The 17,434-nt window shown below is 40.2% G+C and overlaps 22 non-coding genes and 12 pseudogenes across 22 annotated transcripts; all 34 read right to left on the reverse strand.

The window, feature by feature from the left end:
* Window positions 1–133: 133 nt before the first annotated feature.
* Window positions 134–252, reverse strand: LOC146051350 (5S ribosomal RNA). Its single transcript, XR_014466741.1, has one exon. It is a non-coding gene; the product is annotated as a 5S ribosomal RNA (ribosomal RNA).
* Window positions 253–580: 328 nt separating this feature from the next.
* On the reverse strand, window positions 581–699 carry LOC146051145 (5S ribosomal RNA). Its single transcript, XR_014466557.1, has one exon. It is a non-coding gene; the product is annotated as a 5S ribosomal RNA (ribosomal RNA).
* Window positions 700–1,044: 345 nt separating this feature from the next.
* LOC146050730 (5S ribosomal RNA) lies at window positions 1,045–1,163 on the reverse strand. Its single transcript, XR_014466352.1, has one exon. It is a non-coding gene; the product is annotated as a 5S ribosomal RNA (ribosomal RNA).
* Window positions 1,164–1,509: 346 nt separating this feature from the next.
* Window positions 1,510–1,628, reverse strand: LOC146050857 (5S ribosomal RNA; annotated as a pseudogene).
* A 345-nt stretch (window positions 1,629–1,973) lies between these two features.
* On the reverse strand, window positions 1,974–2,092 carry LOC146051116 (5S ribosomal RNA). The gene has a single exon (XR_014466530.1). It is a non-coding gene; the product is annotated as a 5S ribosomal RNA (ribosomal RNA).
* A 344-nt stretch (window positions 2,093–2,436) lies between these two features.
* LOC146050834 (5S ribosomal RNA) lies at window positions 2,437–2,555 on the reverse strand (annotated as a pseudogene).
* A 345-nt stretch (window positions 2,556–2,900) lies between these two features.
* On the reverse strand, window positions 2,901–3,019 carry LOC146051206 (5S ribosomal RNA). The gene has a single exon (XR_014466611.1). It is a non-coding gene; the product is annotated as a 5S ribosomal RNA (ribosomal RNA).
* Window positions 3,020–3,360: 341 nt separating this feature from the next.
* On the reverse strand, window positions 3,361–3,479 carry LOC146051076 (5S ribosomal RNA). Its single transcript, XR_014466494.1, has one exon. It is a non-coding gene; the product is annotated as a 5S ribosomal RNA (ribosomal RNA).
* A 343-nt stretch (window positions 3,480–3,822) lies between these two features.
* Window positions 3,823–3,941, reverse strand: LOC146050810 (5S ribosomal RNA; annotated as a pseudogene).
* Window positions 3,942–4,285: 344 nt separating this feature from the next.
* LOC146051355 (5S ribosomal RNA) lies at window positions 4,286–4,404 on the reverse strand. Its single transcript, XR_014466746.1, has one exon. It is a non-coding gene; the product is annotated as a 5S ribosomal RNA (ribosomal RNA).
* A 346-nt stretch (window positions 4,405–4,750) lies between these two features.
* On the reverse strand, window positions 4,751–4,869 carry LOC146051389 (5S ribosomal RNA). Its single transcript, XR_014466777.1, has one exon. It is a non-coding gene; the product is annotated as a 5S ribosomal RNA (ribosomal RNA).
* A 344-nt stretch (window positions 4,870–5,213) lies between these two features.
* On the reverse strand, window positions 5,214–5,332 carry LOC146051179 (5S ribosomal RNA). The gene has a single exon (XR_014466588.1). It is a non-coding gene; the product is annotated as a 5S ribosomal RNA (ribosomal RNA).
* Window positions 5,333–5,660: 328 nt separating this feature from the next.
* On the reverse strand, window positions 5,661–5,779 carry LOC146051322 (5S ribosomal RNA). The gene has a single exon (XR_014466717.1). It is a non-coding gene; the product is annotated as a 5S ribosomal RNA (ribosomal RNA).
* A 346-nt stretch (window positions 5,780–6,125) lies between these two features.
* On the reverse strand, window positions 6,126–6,244 carry LOC146051416 (5S ribosomal RNA). Its single transcript, XR_014466801.1, has one exon. It is a non-coding gene; the product is annotated as a 5S ribosomal RNA (ribosomal RNA).
* Window positions 6,245–6,588: 344 nt separating this feature from the next.
* On the reverse strand, window positions 6,589–6,707 carry LOC146051404 (5S ribosomal RNA). The gene has a single exon (XR_014466790.1). It is a non-coding gene; the product is annotated as a 5S ribosomal RNA (ribosomal RNA).
* A 328-nt stretch (window positions 6,708–7,035) lies between these two features.
* On the reverse strand, window positions 7,036–7,154 carry LOC146051334 (5S ribosomal RNA). Its single transcript, XR_014466728.1, has one exon. It is a non-coding gene; the product is annotated as a 5S ribosomal RNA (ribosomal RNA).
* A 346-nt stretch (window positions 7,155–7,500) lies between these two features.
* LOC146051251 (5S ribosomal RNA) lies at window positions 7,501–7,619 on the reverse strand. The gene has a single exon (XR_014466652.1). It is a non-coding gene; the product is annotated as a 5S ribosomal RNA (ribosomal RNA).
* Window positions 7,620–7,965: 346 nt separating this feature from the next.
* Window positions 7,966–8,084, reverse strand: LOC146050858 (5S ribosomal RNA; annotated as a pseudogene).
* Window positions 8,085–8,429: 345 nt separating this feature from the next.
* Window positions 8,430–8,548, reverse strand: LOC146051228 (5S ribosomal RNA). Its single transcript, XR_014466631.1, has one exon. It is a non-coding gene; the product is annotated as a 5S ribosomal RNA (ribosomal RNA).
* A 345-nt stretch (window positions 8,549–8,893) lies between these two features.
* On the reverse strand, window positions 8,894–9,012 carry LOC146050823 (5S ribosomal RNA; annotated as a pseudogene).
* A 344-nt stretch (window positions 9,013–9,356) lies between these two features.
* LOC146050966 (5S ribosomal RNA) lies at window positions 9,357–9,475 on the reverse strand. The gene has a single exon (XR_014466399.1). It is a non-coding gene; the product is annotated as a 5S ribosomal RNA (ribosomal RNA).
* Window positions 9,476–9,816: 341 nt separating this feature from the next.
* LOC146051078 (5S ribosomal RNA) lies at window positions 9,817–9,935 on the reverse strand. Its single transcript, XR_014466496.1, has one exon. It is a non-coding gene; the product is annotated as a 5S ribosomal RNA (ribosomal RNA).
* Window positions 9,936–10,280: 345 nt separating this feature from the next.
* On the reverse strand, window positions 10,281–10,399 carry LOC146050726 (5S ribosomal RNA; annotated as a pseudogene).
* Window positions 10,400–10,744: 345 nt separating this feature from the next.
* On the reverse strand, window positions 10,745–10,863 carry LOC146050736 (5S ribosomal RNA; annotated as a pseudogene).
* Window positions 10,864–11,197: 334 nt separating this feature from the next.
* LOC146050799 (5S ribosomal RNA) lies at window positions 11,198–11,316 on the reverse strand (annotated as a pseudogene).
* A 345-nt stretch (window positions 11,317–11,661) lies between these two features.
* On the reverse strand, window positions 11,662–11,780 carry LOC146051464 (5S ribosomal RNA; annotated as a pseudogene).
* A 345-nt stretch (window positions 11,781–12,125) lies between these two features.
* Window positions 12,126–12,244, reverse strand: LOC146050733 (5S ribosomal RNA; annotated as a pseudogene).
* A 647-nt stretch (window positions 12,245–12,891) lies between these two features.
* On the reverse strand, window positions 12,892–13,010 carry LOC146051374 (5S ribosomal RNA). Its single transcript, XR_014466763.1, has one exon. It is a non-coding gene; the product is annotated as a 5S ribosomal RNA (ribosomal RNA).
* A 342-nt stretch (window positions 13,011–13,352) lies between these two features.
* LOC146050836 (5S ribosomal RNA) lies at window positions 13,353–13,471 on the reverse strand (annotated as a pseudogene).
* Window positions 13,472–13,813: 342 nt separating this feature from the next.
* LOC146051207 (5S ribosomal RNA) lies at window positions 13,814–13,932 on the reverse strand. Its single transcript, XR_014466612.1, has one exon. It is a non-coding gene; the product is annotated as a 5S ribosomal RNA (ribosomal RNA).
* Window positions 13,933–14,277: 345 nt separating this feature from the next.
* On the reverse strand, window positions 14,278–14,396 carry LOC146051295 (5S ribosomal RNA). Its single transcript, XR_014466692.1, has one exon. It is a non-coding gene; the product is annotated as a 5S ribosomal RNA (ribosomal RNA).
* Window positions 14,397–14,741: 345 nt separating this feature from the next.
* On the reverse strand, window positions 14,742–14,860 carry LOC146050740 (5S ribosomal RNA; annotated as a pseudogene).
* Window positions 14,861–15,507: 647 nt separating this feature from the next.
* Window positions 15,508–15,626, reverse strand: LOC146051375 (5S ribosomal RNA). The gene has a single exon (XR_014466764.1). It is a non-coding gene; the product is annotated as a 5S ribosomal RNA (ribosomal RNA).
* A 342-nt stretch (window positions 15,627–15,968) lies between these two features.
* On the reverse strand, window positions 15,969–16,087 carry LOC146050936 (5S ribosomal RNA). The gene has a single exon (XR_014466385.1). It is a non-coding gene; the product is annotated as a 5S ribosomal RNA (ribosomal RNA).
* Between the last annotated feature and the right edge of the window lie 1,347 nt (window positions 16,088–17,434).

Raw genomic sequence — 17,434 nt, forward strand, 5'->3', positions numbered from 1 at the left:
AGTGTGGAAAGTCTTTAGGTGATGGCTATTGTGTCTGTTTGACCTCTCCCAAATGTCTGTACTGGCAATAAAAAGAAAAAGTTTCCAATTTAAATAGCTAGAGAATAAAAACAATTTGCCAGTAATGTGAAAATACCTACGACACCTGGTGTTCCCATGAGGTCTGCCACCCAAGTACTAACCAGGCCCAACACTGCTTAACTTCCAAGATCAGACGAGATTGGGCATGTCCAATGTGGTATGGCTGTAGGTGAGATACAGGCACTTTTTTGCCCTCTTCTACTTCTATAACCAGGTAAGCTAATAAAAGAGTTTCCTAACTGTATTGGCTTAGTGAAAAAAATCATGTGTTGGTAATGTAAAAAGAACTACAGGACATAATATTAGCAGGTGGTCTCAAATTAAACTACTAAAGAGGCTCAACACTGTTTAGCTGCCAAAAGCCTAAACAGTGTGGTAAGTTTTTAGGTGATGGCTATTGTGTCTGTTTGACCTCTTCCAAATGTCTGTACTGGCAATAAAAAAAAGTTTCCAATTTAAATAGCTAGAGAATAAAAACAATTTGTCAGTAATGGGAAGAAACCTACAGCACCTGGTGCTCCCATGTGGTCTCCCACCCAAGTACTAACCAGGCCCAAAACTGCTTAGCTTCCAAGATCAGACGAGATTGGGCGTGTCCAATGTGGTATGGCTGTAGGTGAGATACAGGCACTTTTTTACCCTCTTCTACTTCTATCACCAGGTAAGCTAACAAAAAAATATCCTAACTGTTTTGGCTTACTGAAAAAAATCATGTGTTGGTAATGTAAAAATACCTACAGGACATGATATAAGCAGGTGGTCTCAAGTTAAACTACTAAAGAGGCTCAACACTGTTTAGCTGCCAAAAGCAGTTGGATTTGGGCCTAAACAGTATGGTAAGTTTTTAGGTGATGGCTATTGTGTCTGTTTGACCTCTTCCAAATGTCTGTACTGGCAATAAAAAAAAAAAGTTTCCAATTTAAATAGCTAGAGAATAAAAACAATTTGCCAGTAATGGGAAAAAACCTACAGCACCTGGTGTTCCCATGAGGTCTCCCATCCAAGTACTAACCAGGCCCAACACTGCTTAGCTTCCAAGATCAGACGAGATTGGGCATGTCCAATGTGGTATGGCTGTAGGTGAGCGACAGGCACTTTTTTGCCCTCTTCTACTTCTATAACCAGGTAAGCTAATAAAAAAGTTTCCTAACTGTATTGGCTTACAGAAAAAAAATCATGTGTTGGTAATGTAAAAAGACCTACAGGACATAATAATAGCAGGTGGTCTCAAATTAAACTACTAAAGAGGCTCAACACTGTTTAGCTGCCAAAAGCAGTTGGATTTGGGCCTAAACAGTGTGGTAAGTTTTTAGGTGATGGCTATTGTGTCTGTTTGACCTCTTCCAAATGTCTGTACTGGCAATAAAAAAAAAAAGTTTCCAATTTAAATAGCTAGAGAATAAAAACAATTTGCCAGTAATGGGAAAAAACCTACAGCACCTGGTGTTCCCATGTCGTCTCCCACCCAAGTACTAAGCAAGCCCAACACTGCTTAGCTTGAAAGAGCAGAATAGATTGGGCGTATCCAATGTGGTATGGCTGTAGGTGAGATACAGGCTCTTTTTTGCCCTCTTCTACTTCTATAACCAGGTAAGCTAATAAAAAAGTTTCCTAACTGTATTGGCTTACTGAAAAAAATCATGTGTTGGTAATGTAAAAAGACCTACAGGACATAATATTAGCAGGTGGTCTCAAATTAAACTACTAAAGAGGCTCAACACTGTTTAGCTGCCAAAAGCAGTTGGATTTGGGCCTAAACAGTGTGGTAAGTTTTTAGGTGATGGCTATTGTGTCTGTTTTACCTCTTCCAAATGTCTGTACTGGCAATAAAAAAAAAAAGTTTCCAATTTAAATAGCTAGAGAATAAAAACAATTTGCCAGTAATGGGAAAAAACCTACAGCACCTGGTGTTCCCATGTGGTCTCCCACCCAAATACTAACCAGGCCCAACACTGCTTAACTTCCAAGATCAGACGAGATTGGGCATGTCCAACGTGGTATGGCTGTAGGTGAGATACAGGCACTTTTTTGCCCTCTTCTACTTCTATAACCAGGTAAGCTAATAAAAAAGTTTCCTAACTGTATTGGCTTACAGAAAAAAATCATGTGTTGGTAATGTAAAAGGACCTACAGGACATGATAATAGCAGGTGGTCTCAAATTAAACTACTAAAGAGACTCAACACTGTTTAGCTGCCAAAAGCAGTTGGATTTGGGCCTAAACGGTGTGGTAAGTTTTTAGGTGATGGCTATTGTGTCTGTTTGACCTCTTCCAAATGTCTGTACTGGCAATAAAAAAAAAAGTTTCCAATTTAAATAGCTAGAGAATAAAAACAATTTGCCAGTAATGGAAAAAAACCTACAGCACCTGGTGTTCTCATGTGGTCTCCCACCCAAGTACTAAGCAAGCCCAACCCTGCTTAGCTTGAAAGAGCAGAATAGATTGGGCGTATCCAATGTGGTATGGCTGTAGGTGAGATACAGGCTCTTTTTTGCCCTCTTCTACTTCTATAACCAGATAAGCTAATAAAAAAGTTTCCTAACTGTATTGGCTTACTGAAAAAAATCATGTGTTGGTAATGTAAAAAGACCTACAAGACATAATATTAGCAGGTGGTCTCAAATTGAACTACTAAAGAGGCTCAACACTGTTTAGCTGCCAAAAGCAGTTGGATTTGGGCCTAAACAGTGTGGTTAGTTTTTAGGTGATGGCTATTGTGTCTGTTTGACCTCTTCCAAATGTCTGTATTGGCAATAAAAAAAAAAAGTTTCCAATTTAAATAGCTAGAGAATAAAAACAATTTGCCAGTAATGTGAAAAAACCTACAGCACCTGGTGTTCCCATGAGGTCTCCCACCCAAGTACTAACCAGGCCCAACACTGCTTAGCTTTCAAGATCAGACGAGATTGGGCGTGTCCAATTTGGTATGGCTGTAGGTGAGATACAGGCACTTTTTTGCCCTCTTCTACTTCTATAACCAGGTAAGCTAATAAAAAAGTTTCCTAACTGTATTGGCTTACAGAAACAATTCATGTGTTGGTAATGTAAAAAGACTTACAGGACATAATGTTAGCAGGTGGTCTCAAATTAAACTACTAAAGAGGCTCAACACTGTTTAGCTGCCAAAAGCAGTTGGAATTGGGCCGAAACCGTGTGGTAAGTTTTTAGGTGATGGCTATTGTGTCTGTTTGACCTCTTCCAAATGTCTGCACTGGCAATAAAAAAAGTTTCCAATTTAAATAGCTAGAGAATAAAAACAATTTGCCAGTAATGGGAAAAAACCTACAGCACCGGGTGTTCCCATGTGGTCTCCCACCCAAGTACTAACCAGGCCCAACAATGTTTAGCTTCCAAGATCAGATGAGATTGGGCGTATCCAATGTAGTATGGCTGTAGGTGAGATACAGGCACTTTTTTGCAATCTTCTACTTCTATAACCAGGTAAGCTAATAAAAAAGTTTCCTAACTGTATTGGCTTACTGAAAAATATCATGTGTTGGTAATGTAAAAAGACCTACAGGACATAATATTAGCAGGTGGTCTCAAATTAAACTACTAAAGAGGCTCAACACTGTTTAGCTGCCAAAAGCAGTTGGAATTGGGCCGAAAAGTATGGAAAGTCTTTAGGTGATGGCTATTGTGTCTGTTTGACCTCTCCCAAATGTCTGTACTGGCAATAAAAAAAAAAGTTTCCAATTTTAATAGCTAGAGAATAAAAACAATTTGCCAGTAATGGGAAAAAACATACAGCACCTGGTGTTCCCATGTGGTCTCCCAGCCAAGTACTAACCAAGCCCAACACTGCTTAGCTTCAAAGAGCAGAATAGATTGGGCATGTCCAATGTGGTATGGCTGTAGATGAGATACAGGCACTTTTTTGCACTCTTCTACTTCTATAACAAGGTAAGCTAATAAAAAAGTTTCCTAACTGTATTGGCTTACAGAAAAAAATCATGTGTTGGTAATGTAAAAAGACCTACACGACATAATATTAGCAGGTGGTCTCAAATTAAACTACTAAATAGGCTCAACACTGTTTAGCTGCCAAAAGCAGTTGGAATTGGGCCGAAACAGTGTGGTAAGTCTTTAGGTTATGGCTATTGTGTCTGTTTGACCTCTCCCAATGTCTGTATTGGCAATAAAAAGAAAAAGTTTCCAATTTAAATAGCTAGAGAATAAAAACAATTTGCCAGTAATGGGAAAAAACCTACAGCTCCTAGTGTTCCCATGTGGTCTCCCACCTAAGTACTAAGCAGGCCCAACACTGCTTAGCTTCCAAGATCAGACGAGATTGGGCGTGTCCAATGTGGTATGGCTGTAGGTGAGATACAGGCACTTTTTTGCCCTCTTCTACTGCTATCACCAGGTAAGCTAACAAAAAAATATCCTAACTATTTTGGCTTACTGAAAAAAATCATGTGTTGGTAATGTAAAAAGACCTACAGGACATGATATTAGCCGGTGGTCTCAAATTAAACTACTAAAGAGGCTCAACACTGTTTAGCTGCCAAAAGCAGTTGGAATTGGGCCGAAACAGTGTGGTAAGTTTTTAGGTGATGGCTATTGTGTCTGTTTGACCTCTTCCAAATGTCTGTACTGGCAATAAAAAAAAAAAAGTTTCCAATTTAAATAGCTAGAGAATAAAAACAATTTGCCAGTAATGGGAAAAAACCTACAGCACCTGGTGTTCCCATGAGGTCTCCCATCCAAGTACTAACCAGGCCCAACACTGCTTAGCTTTCAAGATTAGACGAGATTGGGCGTGTCCAATTTGGTATGGCTGTAGGTGAGATAGAGGCACTTTTTTGCCCTCTTCTACTTCTATAACCAGGTAAGCTAATAAAAAAGTTTCCTAACTGTATTGGCTTACTGAAAAATATCATGTGTTGGTAATGTAAAAAGACCTACAGGACATAATATTAGCAGGTGGTCTCAAATTAAACTACTAAAGAGGCTCAACACTGTTTAGCTGCCAAAAGCAGTTGGAATTGGGCCGAAAAGTGTGGAAAGTCTTTAGGTGATGGCTATTGTGTCTGTTTGACCTCTCCCAAATGTCTGTACTGGCAATAAAAAGAAAAAGTTTCCAATTTAAATAGCTAGAGAATAAAAACAATTTGCCAGTAATGTGAAAATACCTACGACACCTGGTGTTCCCATGAGGTCTCCCACCCAAGTACTAACCAGGCCCAACACTGCTTAACTTCCAAGATCAGACGAGATTGGGCATGTCCAATGTGGTATGGCTGTAGGTGAGATACAGGCACTTTTTTGCCCTCTTCTACTTCTATAACCAGGTAAGCTAATAAAAGAGTTTCCTAACTGTATTGGTTTAGTGAAAAAAATCATGTGTTGGTAATGTAAAAAGAACTACAGGACATAATATTAGCAGGTGGTCTCAAATTAAACTACTAAAGAGGCTCAACACTGTTTAGCTGCCAAAAGCCTAAACAGTGTGGTAAGTTTTTAGGTGATGGCTATTGTGTCTTTTTGACCTCTTCCAAATGTCTGTACTGGCAATAATAAAAAGTTTCCAATTTAAATAGCTAGAGAATAAAAACAATTTGCCAGTAATGGGAAGAAACCTACAGCACCTGGTGTTCCCATGTGGTCTCCCACCCAAGTACTAACCAGGCCCAACACTGCTTAGCTTCCAAGATCAGACGAGATTGGGCGTGTCCAATGTGGTATGGCTGTAGGTGAGATACAGGCACTTTTTTACCCTCTTCTACTTCTATCACCAGGTAAGCTAACAAAAAAATATCCTAACTGTTTTGGCTTACTGAAAAAAATCATGTGTTGGTAATGTAAAAATACCTACAGGACATGATATAAGCAGGTGGTCTCAAGTTAAACTACTAAAGAGGCTCAACTCTGTTTAGCTGCCAAAAGCAGTTGGATTTGGGCCTAAACAGTGTGGTAAGTTTTTAGGTGATGGCTATTGTGTCTGTTTGACCTCTTCCAAATGTCTGTACTGGCAATAAAAAAAAAAAAGTTTCCAATTTAAATAGCTAGAGAATAAAAACAATTTGCCAGTAATGTGAAAAAACCTACAGCACCTGGTGTTCCCATGAGGTCTCCCACCCAAGTACTAACCAGGCCCAACACTGCTTAGCTTTCAAGATTAGACGAGATTGGGCGTGTCCAATTTGGTATGGCTGTAGGTGAGATAGAGGCACTTTTTTGCCCTCTTCTACTTCTATAACCAGGTAAGCTAATAAAAAAGTTTCCTAACTGTATTGGCTTACTGAAAAATATCATGTGTTGGTAATGTAAAAAGACCTACAGGACATAATATTAGCAGGTGGTCTCAAATTAAACTACTGAAGAGGCTCAACACTGTTTAGCTGCCAAAAGCAGTTGGAATTGGGCCGAAAAGTGTGGAAAGTCTTTAGGTGATGGCTATTGTGTCTGTTTGACCTCTCCCAAATGTCTGTACTGGCAATAAAAAGAAAAAGTTTCCAATTTAAATAGCTAGAGAATAAAAACAATTTGCCAGTAATGTGAAAATACCTACGACACCTGGTGTTCCCATGAGGTCTCCCACCCAAGTACTAACCAGGCCCAACACTGCTAAACTTCCAAGATCAGACGAGATTGGGCATGTCCAATGTGGTATGGCTGTAGGTGAGATACAGGCACTTTTTTGCCCTCTTCTACTTCTATAACCAGGTAAGCTAATAAAAGAGTTTCCTAACTGTATTGGCTTAGTGAAAAAAATCATGTGTTGGTAATGTAAAAAGAACTACAGGACATAATATTAGCAGGTGGTCTCAAATTAAACTACTAAAGAGGCTCAACACTGTTTTGCTGCCAAAAGCCTAAACAGTGTGGTAAGTTTTTAGGTGATGGCTATTGTGTCTGTTTGACCTCTTCCAAATGTCTGTACTGGCAATAAAAAAAAGTTTCCAATTTAAATAGCTAGAGAATAAAAACAATTTGCCAGTAATGGGAAGAAACCTACAGCACCTGGTGTTCCCATGTGGTCTCCCACCCAAGTACTAACCAGGCCCAACACTGCTTAGCTTCCAAGATCAGACGAGATTGGGCGTGTCCAATGTGGTATGGCTGTAGGTGAAATACAGGCACTTTTTTACCCTCTTCTACTTCTATCACCAGGTAAGCTAACAAAAAAATATCCTAACTGTTTTGGCTTACTGAAAAAAATCATGTGTTGGTAATGTAAAAATACCTACAGGACATGATATAAGCAGGTGGTCTCAAGTTAAACTACTAAAGAGGCTCAACTCTGTTTAGCTGCCAAAAGCAGTTGGATTTGGGCCTAAACAGTGTGGTAAGTTTTTAGGTGATGGCTATTGTGTCTGTTTGACCTCTTCCAAATGTCTGTACTGGCAATAAAAAAAAAAAAGTTTCCAATTTAAATAGCTAGAGAATAAAAACAATTTGCCAGTAATGGGAAAAAACCTACAGCACCTGGTGTTCCCATGAGGTCTCCCATCCAAGTACTAACCAGGCCGAACACTGCTTAGCTTCCAAGATCAGACGAGATTGGGCATGTCCAATGTGGTATGGCTGTAGGTGAGATACAGGCACTTTTTTGCCCTCTTCTACTTCTATAACCAGGTAAGCTAATAAAAAAGTTTCCTAACTGTATTGGCTTACAGAAAAAAAATCATGTGTTGGTAATGTAAAAAGACCTACAGGACATAATAATAGCAGGTGGTCTCAAATTAAACTACTAAAGAGGCTCAACACTGTTTAGCTGCCAAAAGCAGTTGGATTTGGGCCTAAACAGTGTGGTAAGTTTTTAGGTGATGGCTATTGTGTCTGTTTGACCTCTTCCAAATGTCTGTACTGGCAATAAAAAAAAAAAGTTTCCAATTTAAATAGCTAGAGAATAAAAACAATTTGCCAGTAATGGGAAAAAACCTACAGCACCTGGTGTTCCCATGTCGTCTCCCACCCAAGTACTAAGCAAGCCCAACACTGCTTAGCTTGAAAGAGCAGAATAGATTGGGCGTATCCAATGTGGTATGGCTGTAGGTGAGATACAGGCTCTTTTTTGCCCTCTTCTACTTCTATAACCAGGTAAGCTAATAAAAAAGTTTCCTAACTGTATTGGCTTACTGAAAAAAATCATGTGTTGGTAATGTAAAAAGACCTACAGGACATAATATTAGCAGGTGGTCTCAAATTAAACTACTAAAGAGGCTCAACACTGTTTAGCTGCCAAAAGCAGTTGGATTTGGGCCTAAACAGTGTGGTAAGTTTTTAGGTGATGGCTATTGTGTCTGTTTGACCTCTTCCAAATGTCTGTACTGGCAATAAAAAAAAAAAGTTTCCAATTTAAATAGCTAGAGAATAAAAACAATTTGCCAGTAATGGGAAAAAACCTACAGCACCTGGTGTTCCCATGTGGTCTCCCACCCAAATACTAACCAGGCCCAACACTGCTTAACTTCCAAGATCAGACGAGATTGGGCATGTCCAACGTGGTATGGCTGTAAGTGAGATACAGGCACTTTTTTGCCCTCTTCTACTTCTATAACCAGGTAAGCTAATAAAAAAGTTTCCTAACTGTATTGGCTTACAGAAAAAAATCATGTGTTGGTAATGTAAAAAGACCTACAGGACATGATAATAGCAGGTGGTCTCAAATTAAACTACTAAAGAGACTCAACACTGTTTAGCTGCCAAAAGCAGTTGGATTTGGGCCTAAACAGTGTGGTAAGTTTTTAGGTGATGGCTATTGTGTCTGTTTGACCTCTTCCAAATGTCTGTACTGGCAATAAAAAAAAAAAGTTTCCAATTTAAATAGCTAGAGAATAAAAACAATTTGCCAGTAATGGAAAAAAACCTACAGCACCTGGTGTTCCCATGTGGTCTCCCACCCAAGTACTAAGCAAGCCCAACCCTGCTTAGCTTGAAAGAGCAGAATAGATTGTGCGTATCCAATGTGGTATGGCTGTAGGTGAGATACAGGCTCTTTTTTGCCCTCTTCTACTTCTATAACCAGATAAGCTAATAAAAAAGTTTCCTAACTGTATTGGCTTACTGAAAAAAATCATGTGTTGGTAATGTAAAAAGACCTACAGGACATAATATTAGCAGGTGGTCTCAAATTGAACTACTAAAGAGGTTAAACACTGTTTAGCTGCCAAAAGCAGTTGGATTTGGGCCTAAACAGTGTGGTTAGTTTTTAGGTGATGGCTATTGTGTCTGTTTGACCTCTTCCAAATGTCTGTACTGGCAATAAAAAAAAAAGTTTCCAATTTAAATAGCTAGAGAATAAAAACAATTTGCCAGTAATGGGAAAAAACCTACAGCACCTGGTGTTCCCATGTGGTCTCCCACCCAAATACTAACCAGGCCCAACACTGCTTAACTTCCAAGATCAGATGAGATTGGGCATGTCCAATGTGGTATGGCTGTAGGTGAGATACAGGCACTTTTTTGCCCTCTTCTACTTCTATAACCAGGTAAGCTAATAAAAAAGTTTCCTAACTGTATTGGCTTACAGAAAAAATTCATGTGTTGGTAATGTAAAAAGACCTACAGGACATAATGTTAGCAGGTGGTCTCAAATTAAACTACTAAAGAGGCTCAACACTGTTTAGCTGCCAAAAGCAGTTGGAATTGGGCCGAAACCGTGTGGTAAGGTTTTAGGTGATGGCTATTGTGTCTGTTTGACCTCTTCCAAATGTCTGTACTGGCAATAAAAAAAGTTTCCAATTTAAATAGCTAGAGAATAAAAACAATTTGCCAGTAATGGGAAAAAACCTACAGCACCGGGTGTTCCCATGTGGTCTCCCACCCAAGTACTAACCAGGCCCAACAATGTTTAGCTTCCAAGATCAGATGAGATTGGGCGTATCCAATGTAGTATGGCTGTAGGTGAGATACAGGCACTTTTTTGCCCTCTTCTACTTCTATAACGAGGTAAGCTAATAAAAAAGTTTCCTAACTGTATTGGCTTACAGAAAAAAATCATGTGTTGGTAATGTAAAAAGACCTACAGGACATAATATTAGCAGGTGGTCTCAAATTAAACTACTAAAGAGGCTCAACACTGTTTAGCTGCCAAAAGCAGTTGGAATTGGGCCGAAAAGTGTGGTAAGTCTTTAGGTGATGGCTATTGTGTCTGTTTGACCTCTCCCAAATGTCTGTACTGACAATAAAAAGAAAAAAGTGTCCAATTTAAAAAGCTAGAGAATAAAAACTATTTGCCAGTAATGGGAAAAAACCAACAGCACTTGGTGTTCCCATGTGGTCTCCCACCCAAGTACTAAACAGGCCCAACACTGCTTAGCTTCCAAGATCAGACGAGATTGGGCCTATCCAGTGTGGTGTGGCTGTAGGTGAGTTAAAGGCACTTTTTTGCCCTCTTCTACTTCTATCACCAGGTAAGCTAACAAAAAAATATCCTAACTGTTTTGGCTTACTGAAAAAAATCATGTGTTGGTAATGTAAAAAGACCAACAGGACATGATATAAGCAGGTGGTCTCAAATTAAACTACTAAAGAGGCTCAACACTGTTTAGCTGCCAAAAGCAGTTGGAATTGGGCCTAAACAGTGTGGTAAGTTTTTAGGTGATGGCTATTGTGTTTGTTTGACCTCTCCCAAATGTCTGTACTGGCAATAAAAAGAAAAGATTTCCAATTTAAATAGCTAGAGAATAAAAACAATTTGCCAGTAATGGGAAAAAACATACAGCACCTGGTGTTCCCATGTGGTCTCCCACCCAAGTAATAACCAGGCCCAACACTGCTTAGCTTCCAAGATCAGATGAGACATGGCGTATCCAATGTGGTATGGCTGTAGGTGAGATACAGGCACTTTTTTGCAATCTTCTACTTCTAGCTAATAAAAAAGTTTCTTAACTGTATTGGCTTACTGAAAAAAATCATGTGTTGGTAATGTAAAAAGACCTACAGGACATAATATTAGCAGGTGGTCTCAAATTAAACTACTAAAGAGGCTCAACACTGTTTAGCTGCCAAAAGCAGTTGGAATTGGGCCAAAACAGTGTGGAAAGTCTTTAGGTGATGGCTATTGTGTCTGTTTGACCTCTCCCAAATGTCTGTATTGGCAATAAAAAGAAAAAGTTTCCAATTTAAATAGCTAGAGAATAAAAACAATTTGCCAGTAATGGGAAAAAACCTACAGCACCTGGTGTTCCCATGTGGTCTCCCATCCAAGTAATAACCATGCCCAACACTGCATAGCTTCCAAGATCCGACAAAATTGGGAATGTCCAATGTGGTATGGCTGTAGGTGAGATACAGGCACGTTTTTGCCCTCTTCTACTTCTATAACCAGGTAAGATAATAAAAAAGTTTCATAACTGTATTGGCATACTGAAAAAAATCATGTGTTGGTAATGTAAAAAGACCTACACGACATAATATTAGCAGGTGGTCTCAAATTAAACTACTAAGGAGGCTCAACACTGTTTAGCTGCTAAAAGCAGTTGGAATTGGGCCGAAACAGTGTGGTAAGTCTTTAGGTGATGGCTATTGTGTATGTTTGACCTCTCCCAAATGTCTGTACTGGCAATAAAAAGAAAAGATTTCCATTTTAAATAGCTAGAGAATAAAAACAATTTGCCAGTAATGTGAAAAAACCTACAGCACCTGGTGTTCCCATGTGGTCTCCCACCCAAGTACTAACCAAGCCCATCACTGCTTAGCTTCCAAGATCAGACAAGATTAGGCTTATTCAATGTGGTATGGCTGTAGGTGAGATACAGGCACTTTTTTGCCCTCTTCTACTTCTATAACCAGGTAAGCTAATCAAAAAGTTTCCTAACTGTTTTGGCTTACTGAAAAAAATCATGTGTTGGTAATGTAAAAAGACCTACAGGACATAATATTAGCAGGTGGTCTCAAATTAAACTACTAAAGAGGCTCAACACTGTTTAGCTGCCAAAAGCAGTTGGAATTGGGCCGAAACAGTGTGGAAAGTCTTTAGGTGATGGCTATTGTGTCTGTTTGACCTCTCCCAAATGTCTGTATTGGCAATAAAAAGAAAAAGTTTCCAATTTAAATAGCTAGAGAATAAAAGCAATTTGCCAGGAATGTGAAAAAACCTACAGCACCTGGTTTTCCCATGTGGTCTCCCACCCAAGTACGAACCATGCCCAACGCTGCTTAGCTTCCAATATCAGACGAGATTGGGCGTCTCCAATGTGGTATGGCTGTAGGTGAGATACAGGCACTTTTTTGCCCTCTTCTACTTCTATAACCAGGTAAGCTATTAAAAAATTTCCTAACTGTATTGGCTTACAGAAAAAATCATGTGTTGGTAATGTAAAAAGACCTACAGGACATGATATTAGCAGGTGGTCTCAAATTAAACTACTTAAGAGGCTCAACACTGTTTAGCTGCCAAAAGCAGTTGGAATTGGGCCAAAACAGTGTGTTAAGTCTTTAGGTCAGTGGCTCCCAAACTGTGCGCCTAGGCTCCCTGGGGTGCCTCGGAGCACTTGCATGGGTGCCTCAGGTTGGTGGTCCAGAACCAATTCAAATTATTTATGATCAATGTAATAGGCAAAATCAGTGCTTGTGGCTTTCAATTATAAAATATGTGGATAAACAGAAGTGAATCATTTTCTTCACCATGTAACTTAGCATTTAAGCACAACTTTAATTATTATTTTTTTTATTTGGTAACAAACTTTTGGCCTAGGGGTGCCCTGAAAAATATTCTGATACTCTATGGTGCCGTGATTCAACAAAGTTTGGGAACCACTGCTTTAGGTGATGGCTATTGTGTCTGTTTGACCTCTCCCAAATGTCTGTACTGGCAATCAAAAGAAAAAAGTTTCCAATTTAAAAAGCTAGAAGGGAAAAAACCTATAGCACCTGGTGTTCCCATGTGGTCTCCCACCCAAGTACTAAACAGGCCCAACACTGCTTAGATTCCAAGATCAGACGAGATTGGGCGTATCCAATGTGGTATGGCTGTAGGTGTGATACAGGCACTTTTTTGCCCTCTTCTACTTCTATAACCAGGTAAGCTAATAAAAAGTTTCCTAAATGTATTGGCTTACTGAAAAAAATCATGTGTTGGTAATGTAAAAAGACCTACAGGACATGATATTAGCAGGTGGTCTCAAATTAAACTACTAAAGAGGCTCAACACTATAGCTGCCAAATGCAGTTGGAATTGGGCCGAAACAGTGTGGTAAGTCTTTAGGTGATGGCTATTGTGTCTGTTTGACCTCTCCCAAATGTCTGTACTGGCAATAAAAAGAAAAGATTTCCAATTTAAATAGCTAGAGAATAAAAACAATTTGCCAGTAATGTGAAAAAACCTACAGCAACTGGTGTTCCAATGAGGTCTCCCACCCAAGTACTAAGCAGGCCCAACACTGCTTAGCTTGCAAGATCAGATGAGATTGAACCAATCCAATGTGGTATAGCTGTAGGGGAGGTACAGGCACTTTTTTGCCCTCTTCTACTTCTATCTAAAGGTAAGCTAATAAAAAAGTTTCCTAACTGCATTGTCTTACTGAAAAAAATCATGTGTTGGTAATGTAAAAAGACATACAGGACATGATATTAGCAGGTGGTCTCAAATTAAACTACTAAAGAGGCTCAACACTATAGCTGCCAAATGCAGTTGGAATTGGGCCAAAACAGTGTGGTAAGTCTTTAGGTGATGGCTATTGTGTCTGTTTGACCTCTCCCAAATGTCTATATTGGCAATAAAAAGAAAAGATTTCCAATTGAAATAGCTAGAGAATAAAAACAATTTGCCAGTAATTTGAAAAACCTACAGCACCTGGTGTTCCCATGTGGTCTCCCACCCAAGTACTAACCAGGTCCAACACTGCTTGGCTTCCAAGTTCAGAAGAGATTGGGCGTATCCAATGTGGTATGGCTGTAGGAGAGATAGAGGCACTTTTTTGCCCTATTCTACTTCTATAACAAGGTAAGCTAATAAAAAAGTTTAATAACTGTATTGGCTTACTGAAAAACAATATGTGTTGGTTATGTAAAAAGACCTACAGGACATGATATTAGCAGGTGGTCTCAAATTAAACTACTAATGAGGCTCAACACTGTTTAGCTGCCAAATGCAGTTGGAATTGGGCCAAAAAGGTGTGGTAAGTCTTTAGGTGATGGCTATTGTGTCTGTTTGACCTCTCCCAAATGTCTGTATTGGCAATAAAAAGAAAAAGTTTCCAATTTAAATAGCTAGAGAATAAAAACAATTTGCTAGTAATGTGAAAAAACCTACAGCACCTGGTGTTCCCATGTGGTCTCCCACCCAAGTACTAACCAGTCCCAACACTGCTTAGCTTCCAAGATCAGACGAGATTGGGCACATCCAATGTGGTATGGCTATAGGTGAGATACAGGCACTTTTTTACCCTCTTCTACTTCTATAACCAGGTAAGCTAATAAAAAAGTTTCCTAACTGTATTGGCTTACTGAAAAAAATCATGTGTTGGTAATGTAAAAAGACCTACAGGACATAATATTAGCAGGTGGTCTCAAATTAAACTACTAAAGAGGCTCAACACTGTTTAGCTGCCAAAAGCAGTTGGAATTGGGCCGAAACAGTGTGGAAAGTCTTTAGGTGATGGCTATTGTGTCTGTTTGACCTCTCCCAAATGTCTGTATTGGCAATAAAAAGAAAAAGTTTCCAATTTAAATAGCTAGAGAATAAAAGCAATTTGCCAGGAATGTGAAAAAACCTACAGCACCTGGTTTACCCATGTGGTCTCCCACCCAAGTACGAACCATGCCCAACACTGCTTAGCTTCCAATATCAGACGAGATTGGGCGTCTCCAATGTGGTATGGCTGTAGGTGAGATACAGGCACTTTTTTGCCATCTTCTACTTCTATAACCAGGTAAGCTATTAAAAAATTCCCTAACTGTATTGGCTTACAGAAAAAATCATGTGTTGGTAATGTAAAAAGACCTACAGGACATGATATTAGCAGGTGGTCTCAAATTAAACTACTTAAGAGGCTCAACACTGTTTAGCTGCCAAAAGCAGTTGGAATTGGGCCAAAACAGTGTGTTGAGTCTTTAGGTCAGTGGCTCCCAAACTGTGCGCCTAGGCTCCCTGGGGTGCCTCGGAGCACTTGCAGGGGTGCCTCAGGTTGGTGGTCCAGAACCAATTCAAATTATTTATGATCAATGTAATAGGAAAAATCAGTGCTTGTGGCTTTCAATTATAAAATATGTGGATAAACAGAAGTGAATCATTTTCTTCACCATGTAACTTAGCATTTAAGCACAACTTTAATTATTATTTTTTTTATTTGGTAACAAACTTTTGGCCTAGGGGTGCCCTGAAAAATATTCTGATACTCTATGGTGCCGTGATTCAACAAAGTTTGGGAACCACTGCTTTAGGTGATGGCTATTGTGTCTGTTTGACCTCTCCCAAATGTCTGTACTGGCAATCAAAAGAAAAAAGTTTCCAATTTAAAAAGCTAGAAGGGAAAAAACCTATAGCACCTGGTGTTCCCATGTGGTCTCCCACCCAAGTACTAAACAGGCCCAACACTGCTTAGATTCCAAGATCAGACGAGATTGGGCGTATCCAATGTGGTATGGCTGTAGGTGTGATACAGGCACTTTTTTGCCCTCTTCTACTTCTATAACCAGGTAAGCTAATAAAAAGTTTCCTAAATGTATTGGCTTACTGAAAAAAATCATGTGTTGGTAATGTAAAAAGACCTACAGGACATGATATTAGCAGGTGGTCTCAAATTAAACTACTAAAGAGGCTCAACACTATAGCTGCCAAATGCAGTTGGAATTGGGCCGAAACAGTGTGGTAAGTCTTTAGGTGATGGCTATTGTGTCTGTTTGACCTCTCCCAAATGTCTGTATTGGCAATAAAAAGAAAAGATTTCCAATTTAAATAGCTAGAGAATAAAAACAATTTGCCAGTAATGTGAAAAAACCTACAGCACCTGGGGTTCCCATGTGGTCCCCCAGCCAAGTACTAACCAGGCCCAACACTGCTTAGCTTCCAAGATCAGACGAGATTGGGCGTATCCAATGTGGTATGGCTGTAGGTGAGATACAGGCACTTTTTTGCCCTCTTCTACTTCTATCTAAAGGTAAGCTAATAAAAAAGTTTCCTAACTGTGTTGTCTTACTGAAAAAAATCATGTGTTGGTAATGTAAAAAGACCTACAGGACATGATATAAGCAGGTGGGCTCAAATTAAACTACTAAAGAGGCTCAACACTTTAGCTGCCAACGCTGTCAGCGTCGGCCAATGGCAGCCTAGCGCAGTCAGCGTAGTGTCCCCGAGGCAGCCCTGCAAAGTCAGCGCAGTGTCCATTTCAGTGGGGTGGGGGGGGGGTGCATTGCGCCAATGCATCTGATGCACAACAAAGGAGGCACTTGCCAGTGCCAGTACATCCTGTACTGTACTGGCAAATGCCTCCATTTGAAACAACCCCTATCCAGGGCGGCCGTAAGCAGGGCAAGCGCAGCGGTACAGTATGTGTCCTATCCAATTTGGAGCGGAGTCAATTTTATAAAGTATGGCTGACGAAGCACTTTATAAAATCCAGTCCATGTCTTTTTGTAAACCCACCCCCCGCCCTATTTACAGTAATAAGAATAACTTTATTTAAACAGCACATTTTCAAATTTTTTTCATTTTCCCACAGTGCCTCCGCTTGAAGGCTTGCGTGCCGCTACAGCCGCCCCACCCCCCTCAACAAGCGCCGCTGTCCAGTATGAAAGAAAGTCCTGTCATTTCTTTATTGTGTTTGTGTGTGTGTTTTTTTCTTTTGAACTTGTGTCTTTTCTTGGCGTGCCGTTGGGCGACGCTGTCAGTGTCGGCCAATGGGAGCCTAGTGCAGTCAGCGTAGTGTCCCCACGGCAGCCCTGCGTAGTCAGTGTAGTGTCCCCTTCAGGGGATGGGGGGGTGGCCCTGTGTAGTCAGGCAGCCTAGTGAGCGACTCTCACACAGCGTCGGTAACCGCCAGATCCCCTGCGCCGGCAGATGGGCGATCATGCGTGTACATTACTGTACATTGTACAGGGGCCAATGTGTTATATTAATTTTTATAGGGACATAAAATTACCACTGCTCATTGGCTGCCCACCCCTTCTCGTCCACTGTACCCATATGAGTACACGAGCCCGTGTGCATCCCTCCGCCAGGAAGAAAGTAAGCATTCCTGTACTGTACAACTAGAGGCTTGAGGCCAATGATGGAGATGAGTATGCAGACGAAGATGGTCACTGAGTGCCCGTTTGAAGCTTTGCAAGGTCGGGGAGAGTCTAATGGAGCAAGGGAGTGCGTTCCACTGAAGGGTTGCAGCACGTGCAAAGTCTTGTACTCTAGCATGGGATGCAGTGATCAAGGTGGAGGAGAGACGACCGTAGAGGGTGGGAGGGTGTAGGA

The sequence above is a fragment of the Crinia signifera genome, chromosome 12, assembly GCF_055691185.1.
Source record: "Crinia signifera chromosome 12, ASM5569118v1, whole genome shotgun sequence".
NCBI classification, from domain to species: domain Eukaryota; kingdom Metazoa; phylum Chordata; class Amphibia; order Anura; family Myobatrachidae; genus Crinia; species Crinia signifera.